The 18871-nt window shown below is 42.3% G+C and overlaps 1 protein-coding gene across 1 annotated transcript in view; it reads right to left on the minus strand.

The window, feature by feature from the left end:
* SPARCL1 (SPARC like 1) overlaps nucleotides 1–18871 on the minus strand; it is a 51685-nt gene that overhangs the window by 22739 nt on the left and 10075 nt on the right. The window lies entirely within an intron of this gene.

Raw genomic sequence — 18871 nt, forward strand, 5'->3', positions numbered from 1 at the left:
TAATTTCTTGTGTTGAATCATTTTAAAATTTCTTTTCTTGAACAATATTTTGCTTTTGTCTGGATCTAGAAACTGACTCCCTTTTAAAAATAATTTCTCATGAACCCATCACTTACTCTTCCTAAATTTTCAAAGGCAGGTGAAGCTATTAAAATCTTAGTCTAGAATTTAATATTAACTCACTCATTCCATCAATATTTATTAAATTTATGGAGCTTTAGTCATCTCACATGCTAGTAAAGTAATGCTCAAAATTCTGCAAGCCCGGCTTCAGCAGTACGTGAACCGTGAACTTCCAGATATTCAAGCTGGCTTTAGAAAAGGCAGAGGAACCAGAGATCAAATTGCCAACATCTGCTGGATCATGGAAAAAGCAAGAGAGTTCCAGAAAAACATCTATTTCTCCTTTATTGACTATGCCAAAGCCTTTGACTGTGTGGACCACAATAAACTGTGGAAAATTCTGAAAGAGAGGGGAATATCAGACCACCCGACCTGCCTTTTGAGAAACCTATATGCAGGTCAGGAAGCAACAGTTAGAACTGGACATGGAACAACAGACTGGTTCCAAATAGGAAAAGGAGTATGTCAAGGCTGTATATTGTCACCCTGCTTTTTTAACTTCTATGCAGAGTACATCATGAGAAACGCTGGGCTGGAAGAAGCACAAGCTGGAATCAAGATTGCTGGGAGAAATATCAATAACCTCAGATATACAGATGACACCACCCTTATGGCAGAAAGTGAAGAGGAACTAAAAAGCCTCTTGCTGAAAATGAAAGTGGAGAGTGAAAAAGTTGGCTTAAAGCTCAACATTCAGAAAACGAAGATCATGGCATCTGGTCCCATCACTTCATGGGAAATAGATGGGGAAACAGTGACAGACTTTACTTTTTGGGGCTCCCAAATCACTGCAGATGGTGACTGCAGCCATGAAATTGAAAGAGACTTACTCCTTGGAAGGAAAGTTATGACCAACCTAGATGGCATATTGAAAAGCAGAGATATTACTTTGCCAACAAAGGTCCATCTAGTCAAGGCTATGGTTTTTCCAGTGGTCATGTATGGATGTGAGAGTTGGACTGTGAAAAAAGGTGAGCATTGAAGAATTGATGCTTTTGAAGTGTGGTGTTGGAGAAGACTCTTGAGAGTCCCTTGAACTGTAAGGAGATCTAACCAGTCCATCCTAAAGGAGATTAGCCCTGGGTGTTCATTGGAAGGACTGATGCTGAGGCTGAAACTCCAATACTTTGGCCACCTCATGTGAAGAGTTGACTCATTGGAAAAGACTCTGATGCTGGGAGGGATTGGGGGCAGGAGGAGAAGGGGACGACAGAGGATGAGATGGCTGGATGGCATCACCGACTCTGTGGACATGAGTTTGAGTGAACTCCGGGAGTTTGTGATGAACAGGGAGGCCTGGAGTGCTGCGATTCATGGGGCCGCAAAGAGTCGGACATGACTGAGCAACAGAACTGAACTGAACTGAATCATCTATGTTTTAGATCAGCCTATTATTTTTCTACTGTTTTAGAAAACTGTTTAAATATAAAATAGTATGGTTTAGCACAAGGTCTCTTTATCTTGGCACCATTAACATTTGGGGTGGGATAATTCTTAGTGGTGGAGGCTGTCCTGTGCATCATAGGATGTTTGTAGCATCACTGACTTCTACCCACTACATGTCAGTAGCAAGTCCCCTAATCCCCACCAGTTACAACAACCAACAATGTTTCTAGACATTGCCAAGTCACCCTGGAGGGCAAACTCACCTGATTTGGAACTACTGGCTTAGTAGAAGGAACATGGTACTTTGGGATTAGAAACACAGACGATGTTGAACGTGAACCCACATTTGCCATCCGTGGAATCTTTGGCAAGTTACTTAACCCTCTGAGCCTCAGATTCCCCATCTGAAAATGGGGATAACACCTGTGATAGTTAATTTTATTTTATTTTTTTAATTTTTAAATTTTGTATTGTTATATATCCAATTAACAATGTTGTGACAATTTCAGGCGGACAGTGAAGGGACTCAGCCATATACATACATGTACCCATTCTTCCCCAAACTCTCTTCCATCCACACTGCCACATAACACTGAGCAGAGTTCCTGGTAGGTCTCTGTTGGCTATGTGATGGTTAATTTTACGTGACAACTTGACTGGCCTGTGGGATGCCCAGGTGTCTGGTTAAACATTTTTTCTAGGTGCATTTGTGAGTGCGTTTCTGAAGAGATTAGCATTTGAATCAGTCAACTGCATAAAGCTGATTGGATTTCATCCAATCTGGTGAGGACCTGCATAGAACAAAATGTTGGAATAAGTGAGAATTTGCTTCCTCAGCCTCACCGTTTGAGCGGGAACACTGGTCTGGATGGATGCTCTCTGGATGTAACATACACTCATCAGGGCCCCTGTTGCTCAGGCCTTCAGACTAGAGCTGCAGAGTTAACTGGGATCACCATGCTTACTGGGTCTCTAACTTGTGAAGGCAAATCACAGAACTTTACCAGTATCTATAATTGAATGAGCCAATTTCTTACACGCAATCATTCTCTCTTGTCTGTACACATAAACATATATATCCCCCCCACCTCCACCACCACCCTGGAGAACCCTAGTACAACATCTAATTCAGTTCTGTGAAGATTAGAAGAAATAGTATTGGTGGGAGGTGGGAGGGAGGCTCAATGGGGAGGCTCAAAGTATACCTATGGCTGATTCATGTTGATGTATGGCAGAAACCAACACAGTATTGTGATTCCTTCAATTAAAAAGAAAGAAAGAAAAAGAAGAAGAAATAGTATTTGTATAAATGGCTGATGCCTAAGAAGTGCTTGATTCATCTTTTTGCGTTTTTCATTTTCCGTAAAAGTCAAATAGCAATTCTTGGACAACAGTGTAGAACCTCAGAAAATAATATAATCTAAGTTTTGCCGTGAGGTCAGAAGAATTTTCCAGTGGAACATATAAAGTCCTTTTGCCCACACATTGACCAAAGCTCCCTTTAACTCCAGGAGTCTTTCCTACGTTCATCACAAGTAATGACGGAATTAGGCTGAGACTGTTAACCACTCTTCTTTAAAATGGTAGCAACACAAAAGCAGAATGAATCAGCAAAAATATTGTGGGTTTTAAGGCTAATTTCCTTCTGATTTTAGTTTTAATAGCAGTATATATAGGTAATTACATTTGAGAACATGTTTCCCTTTGATTTGATCACAGGATCTCACAAATTCCCTTCACTTTCTCAAATCTAATGAAACCAAATGAGTAAAAACGAAATATGTGTCCAGTTGGCCAGAGCCAACTCAATCACTCTTTCACTATTACTCAATCACTCTTTTACTCATTTATTGAGCTCTTACTAGACTCTGCCTAAGCACAGGGCCACCTGGTTCCTGCCTGAAGAGTTACAAAGGAAGGTATCAAGTAAATCGATGATTTAGTATAATGTGATGAGTGTGTGCATGATGCAGTGGAAATACAGATAAGAAGCATTTACAATTAGGTAGTTTTAACGCTAACATTGTTTTCCCAGGTGTTGCTAAGTGGTAAAGACCCCACCTGCCAATGCAAGAGATATAAGAGACATAGGTTTGATCCCTGGGTCAGGAAGATCCCCTGGAGAAGGAAACGGCATCCCACTCCAGGATTCTTGCCTGGAGAACCCCATGGTCAGAGGAGTCTGGCAGGCTATACAGAGTCAGACAAGACTGAAGCAACTTAGCACACACACACATTGCTAACATTTACTGAGTCTTAAGGGCTTAAATTTTAGGTACCATTCTAAGGCTTTTGCATATACTAGCTCTTTGAATCTTTTAAATAATTCTACTACCTAACACTTGATTTTCATCATTTTATTAGTAAGGAAATTAAGGTTAAGTAATGCGTTCAAGGTTACTCAGCTAAGTGGCAGAACCAGTGTTTGAGACCTAGGAATTTGCTTTTATGTCTGTGTTCTTAACCATTACAGTCTACTGCTCCTGTATAGAAAGGCTTTAGGAAGAGGAAGTTTTTGACCTGAGATTTGAAAAACCAGTCAGTACTAGTTAGCTGTATGAAAGACAGAAGGGCCGTCTGAGGATGCAAACAGCATGGGTAATGGTCCAGAGTCATAAGACAGTGTGTTTGTGTTCCTAGGGTGTTAGTGGGTGAAGCGGAGGGAGAGAAGGCTCAAAACAAGGCAAGTCTTTGTGTGTTAAACTAGGAATTTTAAATTCCAGCTGAAAAACTATGGGGCCTCAATGACTGATTGTAAGTGGGGGAGTGATATAATCACATCTGAATGTTAGAAAGGATCCTTGGTACAATCATGTGTGGGACAGATGAGTAGAAAGACTTACCAGGAGGAAATTGCAATATCAAGATGAGAGATGGTCAGAGCCTTAAATTTTGCCTCTGGTTTTGAGAATGGAAAACAAAGAGACAGATCCAGCTTGTCCTGGTTCATGGGAGCCAGTTGCTAACTTTCCAGGAATTTTGTGAGCTGGCTATTAAACAAAGCCATCATTGAAAATTAAATTATATACACTTACAACTTAATTATGTTAAAAACAAAAGAAATACTCAAAAGTCACCCCTTTATACTTATTTTTACTACTTTACCACTTATTTTCTTAAGGTTATTTATGCCTGTTGTATCTGTAGGTGGAAATACTATATAATGTGTGGTAATGCACTTCTCTTCCCAAGTCTGTTCAGTGATGTCACACTAGTAGCTTGAAATCAACCATGGCGGGAGAATTACACCATGGAAATCTTCAAATGCTACCTAATTCCACCATCTCCCTGCAAAAAAATGGTTGTTGAACATTTGCTGGTATACTGGTGGATAGTTTTGAGAAATATTTAAAAGCAGAACAGGTAGGACTTAATGACAAATTGTATACTGTGGAAAGAAGAGAAGGAAGAGGGTTGGGCTATTATATTTCTAATTTGGGCCACTGGGTACACAGTAGTGTTAATACTAAGACAAGGGATTATAAGAGTTTTAGAAGAAAGATGATGAATTAGTTTTGAACTTGTTGAATTTGAGTAGAGATATATGGCAGAAAGTGAAGAGGAACTAAAAAGCCTCCTGATAAAAGTGAAAGCAGAGAGTGAAAAAGTTGGCTTAAAGCTCAACATTCAGAAAACTAAGATCATGGCATCTCGTCCCATCACTTCATGGGAAATAGATGAGGAAACAGTGGAAACAGTGTCAGACTTTATTTTGGGGGGCTCCAAAATCACAGCAGATGGTGATTGCAGCCATGAAATTAAAAGATACTTACTCCTTGGAAGAAAAGTTATGAGCAACCTAGATAGCATATTCAAAAGCAGAGACATTACTTTGCCGACTAAGGTCTATCTAGTCAAGGCTATGGTTTTTCCTGTGGTCACGTATAGATGTGAGAGTTGGACTGTGAAGAAAGCTGAGTGCTGAAGAATTGATGCTTTTGAACTGTGGTGTTGGAGAAGACTCTTGCGAGTCCCTTGGACTGCAAGGAGATCCAACCAGTCCATTCTGAAGGAGATCAACCCTGGGATTTCTTTGGAAGGAATGATGCTAAAGCTGAAACTCCAGTACTTTGGCCACGTCATGCGAAGAGCTGACTCATTGGAAAAGACTCTGATGCTGGGAGGGATTGGGGGCAGGAGGAGAAGGGGACGACAAAGGATGAGATGGCTGGATGGCATCACTGACTTGATGGACGTGAGTCTGAGTGAACTCCAGGAGTTGGTGATGCTTGCTGCGATTCATGGCGTCGCAAAGGCTCAGACACGACTGAGCGACCGAACTAAACTGAACTGATACTTAGATAAGCAGCTTCCCTGGGGGCTCAGATGGTAAAGAGATGGCCTGCCACAATGTGGGAGACCTGGGTTCCAGGCCCTGGAGAAGGGAATGGTTACCCACTCCAGTATTCTTGCCTGGGGAATTCCATGCACAGAGGAGCCTGGTGGGCTACAGTCTATGGGGTTGCAAAGAGTCAGACACGACTGAGCAACTGAGACTTCCACATACTTAGATAAACGGATCTGGAAGTGAACATGAAAAGCTTACTTTTCATACAGTGAATAGAACAGAGGGCAGGAGCCAGCACACTGGTTAGTGTAGATCATTAGGTGCTGTTGGGGGATGGGAAGACGAAAGATACAAATGATGAGACAGGAGCGCCACGTAAGAAAAAGAAAGTGTTGAATGTTACTGAGAGGTCAGAGTAAACACGGCTAAGGATTATCCTTCCCTTTGGAAATGCAGAGGTTAGTGGAGAGTTGAAGAAGAGGAGGTGGTTTTGGTGTGATAGTGTCAGTGGAGGCGTCTTCAGTAACTGGGGAGTAAATAGACAGCAATGGAGTGAAGACAGTGAGTGTAGGCCACTCTTTAGACAGTTGGCGGGGAGGGACTTTCCTGGTGGTCTAGTGGCTGAGATTCTGCTCCCAATGCAGGGGGCCGGGATTTGATCTCTGGTCAGGTAATTAGATCCCACATGCCTCACCTAAGAGTTCACATCCCACAACTAAAGATCCTGTGTGCCTCAAAAAAGACTGAAGATCCCACATATCACAACTAAGACTCAGCACAGCCAAATCAATTAATCAATAATAATAATAATAAAAGATAGCTGGCTATGAAAGGAAGGAGAGTAAGATGTTAGCTAGAGGGGAAAGTGCAGGCACAGGAAATGTTTATTTGTATTCTAATATGCTGATCCATATCTCAGGTGGTACTAGCGGTGAAGAACCCGCCTGCCAATGCAGGAGACTAAAAGATGCGGGTTCGATCTCTGGATCTTCCTGACCCAGGAGGAGGGCACGGCAACCCACTCCAGTGTTCTTGCCTGGAGAATCCCATGGAAAGAGGAGCCTGGCAGGCTACAGTCCATGGGGTCACAGAGGGTCGGACACCTACGTGGTCATCCAAGCATTTTCTTTGCAGAGGGGAAGGCATAAGTAATGAATGAGAAGGTAGGTGGGAAGACAGGAGCTGTGGTAAACACGATGACCTCCAGTGAACCGCACCTCCTGGGTTTCATACACTGCGATTTTGCCCCTGGCCTTGTGACTACCTTGGTCAATGTGACATCAGCCAGGATGATGACCGCAGAGGCCTGGGCAGCACTTACGCAGTGGGATTTGTCGTCCTGTGGAAGCCATCTGCCGTGATGCAAAAAGGCCTGGACTGGAGGCCAGTCCAGACTGCTGACCAGTAAGTGGCCACACGAAAAAGAGTCTGGAGGATGAGAGCCTGTGGGAGGTTCAGCCCCAGCAGAGCTCCCAGCTGGCTGAAGCCTCCGGAGTGACTCTAGACAAAGTCAACAGAGGAACGACCCAGGTGAGCTCAGGATGGACTGTGGAATCATGTGCAAATAAGGGGATCGGGTTGAAGCCATTTGATTTTGGGGTGGATTGTTATGCAGTAATAGATAATGAAAATGGGGGAAAAACAGAGAAGCTGCCTCAGTCCTTGGGAAGGCAGTATTGCTCAGTGATTAAAAGCATAGGCTCTGAAAGGGGACCTTCTGGGCTTTGTTTAATCTTATGTAAATTATTCAGCTTTTTTGAAACCTCAGTTCTTCATTTGTAAAGTGATGATGGAGATTAAGTAAGATGATAAAATGTCAGTAAGCCCTTGATAAATATTTGCTCAGTAATGACAGAGGATGAGATGGTTGGATGGCATCACCGACTTAATGGACATGAGTTTGGGTAAACTCCAGGAGTTGGTGATAGACAAGGAGGCCTGGTGTGCTGCAGTCCATGGGGTCACAAAGAGTCGGATACGACCGAGCAACTGAACTGAACTGAAGCCTTTGATACTACTTAGAAGAGGAGAGATTCTTTGTTCTTCCAGACAAAAGGGAGGAAAGCTTAATTGTAGGGATCTGTTGAGGTAAGGCGCCTAGAAATATCAGTTCATTAAGTTGGATGTATTTACACCTTCCTCACATTCATATAGCATTTCATAGCATGTAAAATATTTTCTTGCATACTGTCTCATTTTATCCAATAAGGAAAGGAGGAGAGATAACATTTAACTCTAAAGAAACAGAAGCTTGGGAATTCCTTGGCGGTCCAATGGTTAGGACTCTGCCCTTCCACTGCAGGGGGCATGGTTTCTGTCATTGGTTGGGAAGCTAACATCCCACATGCAGCATGGTGTGACCAAAAAAAAAAAAGAAAGAAAGAAAGAAAGAAAGAAACAGAAGCTTGAAATATCTAACTTATTTGGCTATATATATCCCGGGTGCCTCAAATGGTAAGGAATCTGCCTGCAATTCTGGAGACCCGGGTTCAATCCCTGGGTCAGCAAGATTTCCTGGAGAAGGGAATGGCAACCTACTCCAGTATTCTTGTCTGGAGAATCCCAAGGACAGAGGAACCTGGTGGGCTGCAGTCCGTGGGGTCACAAAGAATCGGACACGACTGTGTGACTCAGCACACATGTAAAGGCTTAAGAGGTAAGTAAGGACTAGTGTTCTTGCCTGGAGAATCCCAGGGACGGGGGAGCCTGGTGGGCTGCCGTCTATGGGGTCGCACAGAGTCGGACACGACTGAAGCGACTTAGCAGCAGCAGCAGGAGCAAGGACTAGAACATGGCACTCTGGACTCCAAGTCCAGGGTTCTCACACGGTTTCACAGAATAGGCTGCAGAATAGAAATCCAAAGTCTGGCGTTGGGCCTTGGCTCTGCCAAGTACTAAATACTACTTTGAGCAAATTATTGAATCTTGCCAAACTTCATCTACAGAATGGGAATAACAAATCCAGTGTCAAAGGGCACCATGGAGGCGGGGAAGCTCTTTGTAAACTTGAAAGATATATGTGTAAATGAGTATTATTTCTATTGCTCTGTCTGGTGCTTGTCATCAAGATTATCATTATAGGGACCACTTCCCTGTTGTGCACGGGCTGAGTCCATGCTCCCAATACAAAGGGCCTGGTTTAATCCATGGTCGGGGAACTAAGATCTCTTATGTCTCATCTAAGTCCCGGTGCCATAGCTACGGAGCTCGTGCACAGCAACAAAGTTCCAGTAAGCAAAAAAAAAAAAAAAATCCCATAATAATAGTACCATTATAGCCATTATGGCTCATATTTAGTGTGAACGTGAAAGTCGCTCAAGTAGTATCTGACTCTTTGAGACCCCATGGACTATACAGTCCATGGAATTCTCCAGGCCGGAATACTGAAATGGGTAGCTATTCCCTTCTCCAGGGGATCTTCCCAATCCAGGGATCAAACCCAGGTCTCCCACGTTGTGGGCGGATTCTTTACCAGTTGAGCCACAAGGGAAGCCCAAGAATGCTGGAGTAGGTAGCCTATCCCTTCTCCAGGGAATTTTTCCCACCCAGGAATAAAACCGAGGTCTCCAGCATTGCAGGTGGATTCCTGACTGACTGAGCTATCAGGGAAGCCCTTTATTTTGTGTGGTATAAGAGAAATCAGCCTTCAGTGTTCCTTACTTTTTCTCTTCCCTCTTTTCAAGTCTTCTTCCCCTTGTGGATTTCAAGCTGCCCAGGAGTCCTAATTCCAGAATATGTTCACATTTGGTTCTCTCAGTAAAACCAACTCACTTGCTCTATATTCCACACATTTAAATTCTAGTTTTGCACATACATCTAATCCATCAGTAGGAGATAAAATTTGCAAGTTAGTGTCTTTCTAGTCTTAGTTAAGAGCTATTTTCACATTCGCCTTATCTCAAGTGAACTATAGAATGCTGAGAATCTTGGCACAGCTGTGGAGAAGACATATGAAGGCAGGATGAGCTTGTTGTATGAGCTTCAGTGGTCAGCTGTGCAGGCTTTTGGGGAGTCCACCCCAACCTTTCTTGCATGGTCCCTGATTCTTTACTGTGTCCCAGGATGGAACTATTTTTTAGGGGTCTCATGTTTATTTCCACCTGAAATTAAAAACAAAATTTAAAGGAAGACTATGGTTATGTCATTTAGAATGACCCAACCAGGAAAGCACCTTAAGTTTTAATTGTAAAGCAGATGCCTGTGTTGTATTTTTAAAGACAGAGCTTTGTGGAATAGTCCAGTATCTAGAAAGCAAAAGGCCTCGAGTTCCCTTGCTGTGTTCCACTTTGACCTTCAGATTAGTCACTGGGCATTTTCGTCTCACGAAGCTAATTGTATTTGCGATATATTGATCAAAAATAATTTCACAGCCTTTTGCTTCTTATTTTAAGAACTGAACAAATTTACTGATTTGTGTAAATAAGACAGAGTGGAGAACTTTTCTGGGAAATGAGAGGTTTTTTAAAACATCTGTCAGACTGGAGACTACAGAAGGTTTAATCAGCTGATGCTTGCAACATACTTTGAAAATGAAACCCATGATGTTCTTGCTAAGTATGATGAATACCATTTATTCTTGGGTAAGTAAAAAGTCATATTTTGAGACATTCAAATTTGGTGTGCACTCTACAGAATACAAATTGTTATTTTTGCAGAAAGCGCAAATAAAACTGTATAAAAATGCAGGAGTGAGAAAAAATTTTGAATATAGAGTTATTATTCTTGAAGACTTAAATATTCAGTGTTTATATGAAATTAGATAAATGTCATTTTGCCCAAATGTATGAATTTATTCAAAGGCAGCAGCATAGCTGAAAGTAACGAGCCCTGGAATTTAAGCATAGTATGGAACTGGAAGATCTAAGTCTAGACCTGAACTATATAAATTTTAAAAAACATTTATTTATGTTTTTGGCTCTGTGCTGGGTCTTAGTTGAGACATGTGGGATCTAGTTCCCTGACCAGGGATTGAACCTGGGACTCCAGCACTGGGAGAGCAGTGTCTTAGCCACTGGACCACTAGGAAAGTCCCCTGACCTGAACTATATATTTTTTACTAGGCCAGAGACTTTGGTCAAGTCACTGTCTTCTTCATCTACAAACCAGGAAAAACGATAATAGTTTTCCTTTTTATCTCTTTGGGTTGTTTTGAGATTCAAATGTGATCAACTAGTCATTTGACAATTTTACTAACTATAAAAATGAAAAAAGATATCATTTCATTGAAATATTCATAAGGATAAAGATGGCTTAATAACTGTAATATGTAATAATGCACAGAAACTTTGATTCATCCTTTTACTTGGAGTTCTTAAATTATTATCATTATTTTTTCTTGGCTGTGCCCCCTGACTTGCAGGACCTTAGCTTTCCAACCAAGGATTGAACTTAGGCTCTTAGCAGTGAAAGCATGGAGTCCTAATCATTGCACCACCAGGGAATTCCCTTAAGTTATTATTTCCTTCCCTTTGTCCCATTCCCCCACCACCCCCCGTGGGAATACAGAGGTTAAAGATGAAAGATGGTAGGGTAATTCAAGGAGAGCCTTTTCCGTCTCTTAGAAACAAAGTGTCTTATTACCAAATTTGTAGGAAAACTCCTCTGGGGTTTTACAAGATGACTGCTAGACTCTGTTTTATAAGTATAGCCTTTCTGCAGAAGCCCAGGATTTGAAATTTCAAATGCCTGGAGGTCTTCTGGCTGGCCCATAGACCACCAAAACAAATATACATATGAAACATTGATATGGCACAAACAGGTCTTCCATTAAGAACTAAATACCCACCAATGTCAACTCTATTCTAATTCATGTGAGTAGTTGTCTTGAGACAATTTCTAACATTTTTCATTTAATATGTATAAGCATATGGTATAATAATGATGACTGTAAATTTTTTGCTGCATCTTCCATTGAGAAGTGAAGTCAAATTCTCCCCTTGAATCTGGACTGCCTTTAGTGGCTTACTTGACCACATGATTGAAGTGGAAGTGATGTCCTGGGACTTTGGAGGTTAGCTCATAAGAAGCCTTGGAATTTTGACCCGAATCTCTCAGAACATTTTGCTTTGGGAGTTCCAAGCCATTTTGTAAGAGACTGTCACCCTACTGTACACACTGTTCAATGATCCCTGCTGACCCCAGCTTTCAAAGCTTGCAAAGGCACAGTGTGTCTGAGTGGAGCCGCTGTGGGCCCTGCAGAGTGGCTCACCTGCCAACTCAGCACCCCTGAGTGACCTGCCCAGACTCCTAACCCACAAAATCTTGAGAAATTGTGCAATAAGTATTATTTGAAAGTCACAGTTTGTAAGCAGCAATGAAGAATTGGCATGGGCATTAAATATCTTGAGTGAAATATTCTTTAGAAGTAGAATCACTTATATTCAAGAATGTATTATTTTATTGAAAACATAGGTTCTCATTCTTGGCTGGTTAATAAAGTAACTGATGTGATGGCGTATCTTTTTTGAGATTTTACTATGTGCCAGGACTATCATAAATATTTCACTCATGCATCATTCATGTATTCCCACTTGTCACCTCACTTCTACTTCATAGAGAATCCATACATCCATCCATCCATTCCATGAGAGCTTCCTGCACATCCTTCTGACCACTGTGTCCAGTTGTGAATGAGGAGCATGCAAGCCAAAAGATGCAAGAATTTCCAAAGGGGTGGCTTTGACCTTCTCAAGGATCTCTCTCTTTCTAGCTCAGGAGAAATTAGTACATTCTTTCCATCCTGTAGTGTGTAATTGAGGGATTACTTTAACTATATTTAGAGGATCCCTACAGACTTATTTTAGGCAAAACTGTGCGATAACCCTGTTTCGACATCTCTTCATCATTCCTTTCAGAGTTCCTTATCTTACTTTGCTACCCACTAATCCCATGTGTGCATGCTCAGCTGCTAAGTTATGCCCGACTCTGCGACCCCGTGGACTGTCTGCCAGGCTCATCTCTCCATGGGATTTTCCAGGCAAGAATACTGGAGTGGGTTGTCACTTCCTCCTCCAGGGGATGTCCCGACCCAAGGATTGAACCAGCATCTCCTGCATTGGGAGGTGGATTCTTTAAACATGGAGCAACCTTGGTCTCATTTCACAGCTTTGTATGGGATGGACTCCTGGAGGCAGTGCTCTGTTCTCCTGAGGCATTTGACAGTCCTCTGGAAAATCACCACCCCTCCCTGCCCTGGGGTGTAGGGAAGAAATGACTTGGGCCGTATTTATTTTTCTTTCCTCAAATCATATTCCGTTATTTGTCAATTTCCTCTTTCTCTGTGAATGCGGGGGTTTCTCATACTTACATTTATTCATTCCTTTCCCTTTTCTTGCATATCCTTTGAGGCACAGACTTCTGAGTACGGTCAGAGGTGGATGTGCCACAAAGCCAAGAAGCTCAAATTCCAGGGCTTCCTACTTGTACAGGCTTCTTACAAAAGCCTATGCCACTTTCGATTTTTCTATTTTTAAAAAAGAAGTTCCCACACGTTATGTCAACTTCTGGTTTGCAAGTTCTGAATCCACTCCTGAGTATGGCTCACCTAAAGGCCTGTGGCACTTGTCAATTACAGAATTAATATCTAAGTGATTTGCTGGTGACTCGTCAGAGTCACCTTTCAAAGCCGACCTAGCCCCTGAAGTGATCAGTTACATTAGTCCTATTCTTTGCCGGTGTTTAGTTCCTCTCTCAACCCCATAAGTTATTTTGTTCTCAACCTCCTTGGAATGTCTTTTTTCTCAATGCCAGGTTCTTAGCTTTCTCCTTTGACTGCTCTTATTTGAATTTTCCTTATTAGTTAAACTCTACCAGCACATAATATCTCTTTGGATTCAATGGAAATTGTCTCTGCTCTTTTGTTAACAGAGTAAGTCCGTTGTTGAGTTCAGCTAGTTGGGAAAAGAATTTCAAGTGCTTTTGGCTCTGTGAATGTACCAAGAATCATTCACTGGGGTTGTTCTTTTCCAGGATCAAGAAAAACAGCAAGTCATACCTAAGAACAGTTCCAAGTAACCTCATTCTCATGGTGTTGGGGAACAATGATGGGCTTTGAGGAGCAGTTTTGAGAACTGCTAATGAAAACACTCACTCCAAGCAGAAGTCCCTTCAGAATTCAGTTCATGCCCACAGTGGCTTCTCACGCGGCCAACATGCTGAATCAGAGAACTGCCCACCCCAGTGGTGAAATGTTACTCCTTATCTGCCTTCTGTGAAAGCCGCAGATACAGTAAACCCTAATGGATTTCGTGGCTGGGGTTTGGGGAGTTCTTTGAAAATAGGGTGAAAACCCTAGGCTTATTTATGCTGTCAGAGGGGACGTTCTAGAAAATTCTTTCAAGCAAGGAGAAGACACAGCTGGTCTACAGAGCTGTGCATTCTGCCTTTCCCACGTTGGGAAGAGATTTTGTTCTTCTGAACATCCGCACATCTTAGAGTCATTCCACACCCACTCTCCAGCGTTCTCCATCCTGAGCTGCCCCAGGGCCTGTGTGAACTGCATCAGCAGGTTTTCTTGCATGATGGATGGTTTCTGTTGGGTTCAGCCAATGGGGTGCATTGTCAGGAGAGATTGGAGGGAAGGAGGAGAGTAAAATCAGGGAACATATATTCTCAGCACCCTCTTGGTGACTATGTCCCTCACCTGAAGATCAGTGTCCTTCTCCACCCAGCATTTTCTGAGTTCAAAAAGTCTTCCTCTCCCTGCTTCATACAAGTTTAGCTCTTCTTAGTCTATTCCTGCAACCCCTTGTGACTTCGCTATGCCCTGCTCACTCCTTAGTAACCCCTTAATTTCACTCTTCTCAAATTCCCTGGAGAAGGGAATGGCAACCCATTCCACTATTCCTGAAAAATCTCATGGGCAGAGAGGCTACAGTCCATGGGGTCACAGAGAGTCAGACACAACTGAAACACACTCAAGTCCACAAATTCAGTTTTCCTTCCTGGATCCATCATTTCCTTGCTGGGACTTTAAACCACACAGTCTTTGATTCAAATTTGGGATTTATGGGTTTAAATATAATTCAGATCCACTGCCAACAAAGCTTCCTCCTGCTCCCCTGTCCTGCCCTGTTTCAAGTCTTTCTGTAGTAGCTATAGGGACACACTTAGAATCCTAGAGTTGATATACAGATTATTAGGATGAAGACATTGGAATTCAATAGAGGCAAAAAGAAACCTTCTCAGAGCTTCCCTTGTCTAACTACAAACAGAAAATTTGAGAAGTGAGAACGGTCATATAAATTCCCTCTTCAGTGTGGCTTCTACTCCCAGAAGAGAGACAAAGACCTAGTCCTCTTCAGGGGAGTTCTATGACTTTGAAGGAGACCAAAAAACCACTTGTATCTTTATAGACAAGTATCACAAACTCTTATCTCATTTGTTCTAAAAACTATTTGTCTTTCCTAAACAAACCTTTTTGCTTTTCCAATGGAAGCTGTTTCTCTCCCTTTTCTTTCTCCCACTGTGTTAGGTAGGTAAGACTTTAACAGCTTAAGGAAAAAGCAGAGACATTATTTTACCAACAAAGCTCCATCAAAGCTATGTTTTTTCCAGTAGTCATGTATGGATGTGAGAGTTGGACTATGAAGAAGGCTGAGTGCCCAAGAATTGATGCTTTTGAACTGTGGGGTTGGAGAAGACTCTTGAGAGTCCCTTGGACTGCAAAGAGATCCAACCAGTCCGTCCTAAAGGAAATCAGTCCTGAATATTCATTGGAAAAACCGATGCTGAAGCTGAAACTCCAATACTTTGGCCACCTGATGCAAAGAACTGACTCATTGGAAAAGATCCTGATGCTGGGAAAGATTGAAGGCAAGAGGAGAAGGGGACGGCAGAGGATTTGATAGTTGGATGGCATCACAGCCTCAATGGACATAAGTCTGAGTAAACTCTGGGAGCTGGCGATGGACAGGCAAGGCTGGTGTGCTGCAGTCCATGGGGTTGCAAAGAGTTGGACTTGACTGAGTGACTGAACTGAACTGAACCTTTGTTGGCTTCTCTATATGTGGGAATAAACTTTTTCTCCTATTAATCTGTATTTGGTCAATTTAATTTGCAGACCCCAATTACTTAACATAAGAGGGTAGAGGAAAAAGCTTTTCCTCCCTTACATATCTTAGCAAGTGCACATATTTCTTTTTAAATGGAACATATCAGTCTTTATCTTTGGAGACAATAAAAAATTACAAGATGTTACGTGTGATTAGTACTCAATTAAAATGATTTCACACAGGATTTGAAGGTGGTATAAAATAGAAGACTTTTAGAAAGAAATATGGGCAACTAGCTCTGGGAGTGTTTTGAGTTGGAACTTGGCATTTTTCTCTTTACTCTTCCATTTCCCTTTTCATGAAGTCTCTAGAATGTCCTGACACCAGGATTAATCTGGAGACTTGGGAAGTAAATGAGTCTCTCTGTTCTTTTCCTTTCCCACACCAAAGGAAACACAACTCATTAGCTTAGGCTGACTGAACACTTCTAAAAATACTGGTTTTAGACGATTAGTCCCAGAATGGGTAGAAATTTGCCCAATCAAGAGTAATCTACTTAGCCAAATTAAAACAAAATTGTATTTTGGATGAAAAATACTGCACAAGGGAATCTGTTGTTAATTGTTTTTGGACAATGGCTATTTTGGGTTTCCTGGCACTGATAAGTACACACCGCATTCAATAACTGGCTATGGATCTCTAGAGATATTAACCCCTCTAACAAGATGCTGGGAAGCGTGAGGTGAGTTGGCCACCTCCAGCCATGACCACAACGTCAGACCTTACTGTGGCCACCATCTAAACACAGGATTTGGGAAAGAGAAAGCAACAAAGAATCAAATTTAGAAGAAGCATGGGCTGGAATTTTGTGTGTCACCTTTTGAGAAAGAAAAGAAGTTAGTCATATCCAGATCTCAGACCATGGTAATCTCCAACTTTCTACCCAGGTTATTTTTCAAATTATAAGAAAACATTTACTTTAGAAATCAATCGCTTTGCATTGTTTTCCTATCACAGGAAGACATCAATCATCTGTTTTTATAGGTGAGCTGATGCTGGTACTTTCCACTTCTCTGTCCCCCTAAAAAGATACTAATGCAAGACCACTGGGCATGCCAAGGTCTATGCCAAAAGCTCTAAGCTCCTGGTTTAAAACAAAAGCTTCCCGTAGTTTTATCTGCCTGTATTTTAGAAATCATTGAAATGTTGTCCTAGAAAGAGCTTAATCTCTATCCCCTTAAAAGCCTGCTGTTATGTGTGCTGGAACCGGGAAGCAAGGAAGGAAAAGAGAAGGAAAGAAGACACCTGGGGTTCAGCACCTGCGTTTTGCTCCTTGTGAATTCCAACAGAATGGTTTGTCGATTTAGATTTAGCTCAAAGTTGTTTGGTCCCCAGTAAAGGGCTGCGAAATTTACTGAACAAATGGTTTGAGAGTTAAAAATGATTCCACTGTGCAGCATGAGGGACTTTCCTGGTCAAGTATCCACCTGCCAATGCAGGAGACATAAGTTTGATCCCTGGGTCAGGAAAATCCCCTGGAGAAGGAAAGGGCAACCCACGCCAGTATTCTTATCTGGGAAATCCCATGGACAGAGCATCCTGGAGGGTTACAGTCCATGGGGTCACAAGAGTCAGACACGCCTTAGCGAATAAACAACAACAACAAGAGAGGCAGTATGAAGATCTGACCAGTCACGATGTCTTGAAACCAGCTACAGGTTTTCTTTGACCCATAATCAAAATCAATTCTGACTTCTGTAGATTTTAGGTCATCTTCCCTGTGTGTCTCTATCATTTTATACAGATAATTAGGTAACTCAACTTGAATCAAGTAAAAATACATTACTTTTGGGGCTATTGAGGGTCACTCTGAATGGGGGATTCTTATCCTTGTTCATTTACATTTATTAACTCTATGGGCATAGCAGTATTATAAAACTGTGGTAAACTTCGCTTGCCTGGAAACTCCGATGGATGGAGGAGCCTGGTAGGCTGCAGTCCACGGGGTCTCTAAGAGTTGGATACAACTGAGCGACTTCACTTTCAGTTTCTACTTTCATACGTTGGAGAAGGAAATGGCAACCCACTCCAGTATTCTTGCCTGGAAACTCCCATGGATGGAGGAGCTTGGTGGGCTGCAGTCCATGGGGTTGCTAAGAGTCGGACATGACTGAGCAACTTCCCTTTTCCTTTCCCTTTAGTCTCTACATGGATGGTAGCCTGCCAGGTTCCTCTGTCCTTGGGGATTCTCCAGGCAAGAATACTGGAGTGGGTTGCCATGCCCTGCTCCAGGGGATCTTCCCAACCCAGGGATTGAACCCAGGCCTCCCACAGATGGATTCTTTACTGTCTGAGTCACCAGGGAAGTCCAAGAATACTGGAGTGCATAGCCTATCCCTTCTCTAGGAGAGCTTCCCTACCAGGAATTGAACCGGAGTCTCCTGCATTGCAGGTGGATTCTTTACCAGCTGAGCTACCCAGGAAGCCCATAGTAAACTTTACCCTATTATAAAACAGAACAGAACAAAACAAAACAAAAGTATTTATGTGTTCTTGTTCTGCTCATACTCAATTAAAAATGTATGGGTTGAGCTTCCCTGGTGGCTCAGTGGTAAAGAATCCACCTGCCAATGCGGGAGACGTGAATTCAGTCCTTGGTCTGGGAAGATCCCTCATCCCTTGAAGCAACTAAGCCCATGAGCTACAACTATTGAGCCTGTGCTCCAGAGCCTGGGAGCTGCAACTACTGAAGCCCACACACCCTAGGGCCTGTGCCCTGCAACAAGAGAACCCACCGCAATGGGAAGCCCGCATACTGCAATAAAGACCCATCAGAGCCAAAAGGAAATAAATAAATAAGTGACCCCTTGAAAAAACACTTGCAAGTTGATTGGATGCTCCTTCTAAAAATATTGCCCATTTGGGGGGCTAGGCTGCAAATCTGGGTCTTACACTTACTTATTCAGTGGACTAGAGTGATTATGTGGTAGAAATAATGATGTGATTGGAATGTGGTTGGTAGTTTCATTGTTTCAGCAATTACAGACTTTTGCCAGGCATTTGTAAAATATGTGTTTCCATA

Source organism: Ovis canadensis, chromosome 6, assembly GCF_042477335.2.
Source record: "Ovis canadensis isolate MfBH-ARS-UI-01 breed Bighorn chromosome 6, ARS-UI_OviCan_v2, whole genome shotgun sequence".
Taxonomy (NCBI): Eukaryota; Metazoa; Chordata; class Mammalia; order Artiodactyla; family Bovidae; genus Ovis; species Ovis canadensis.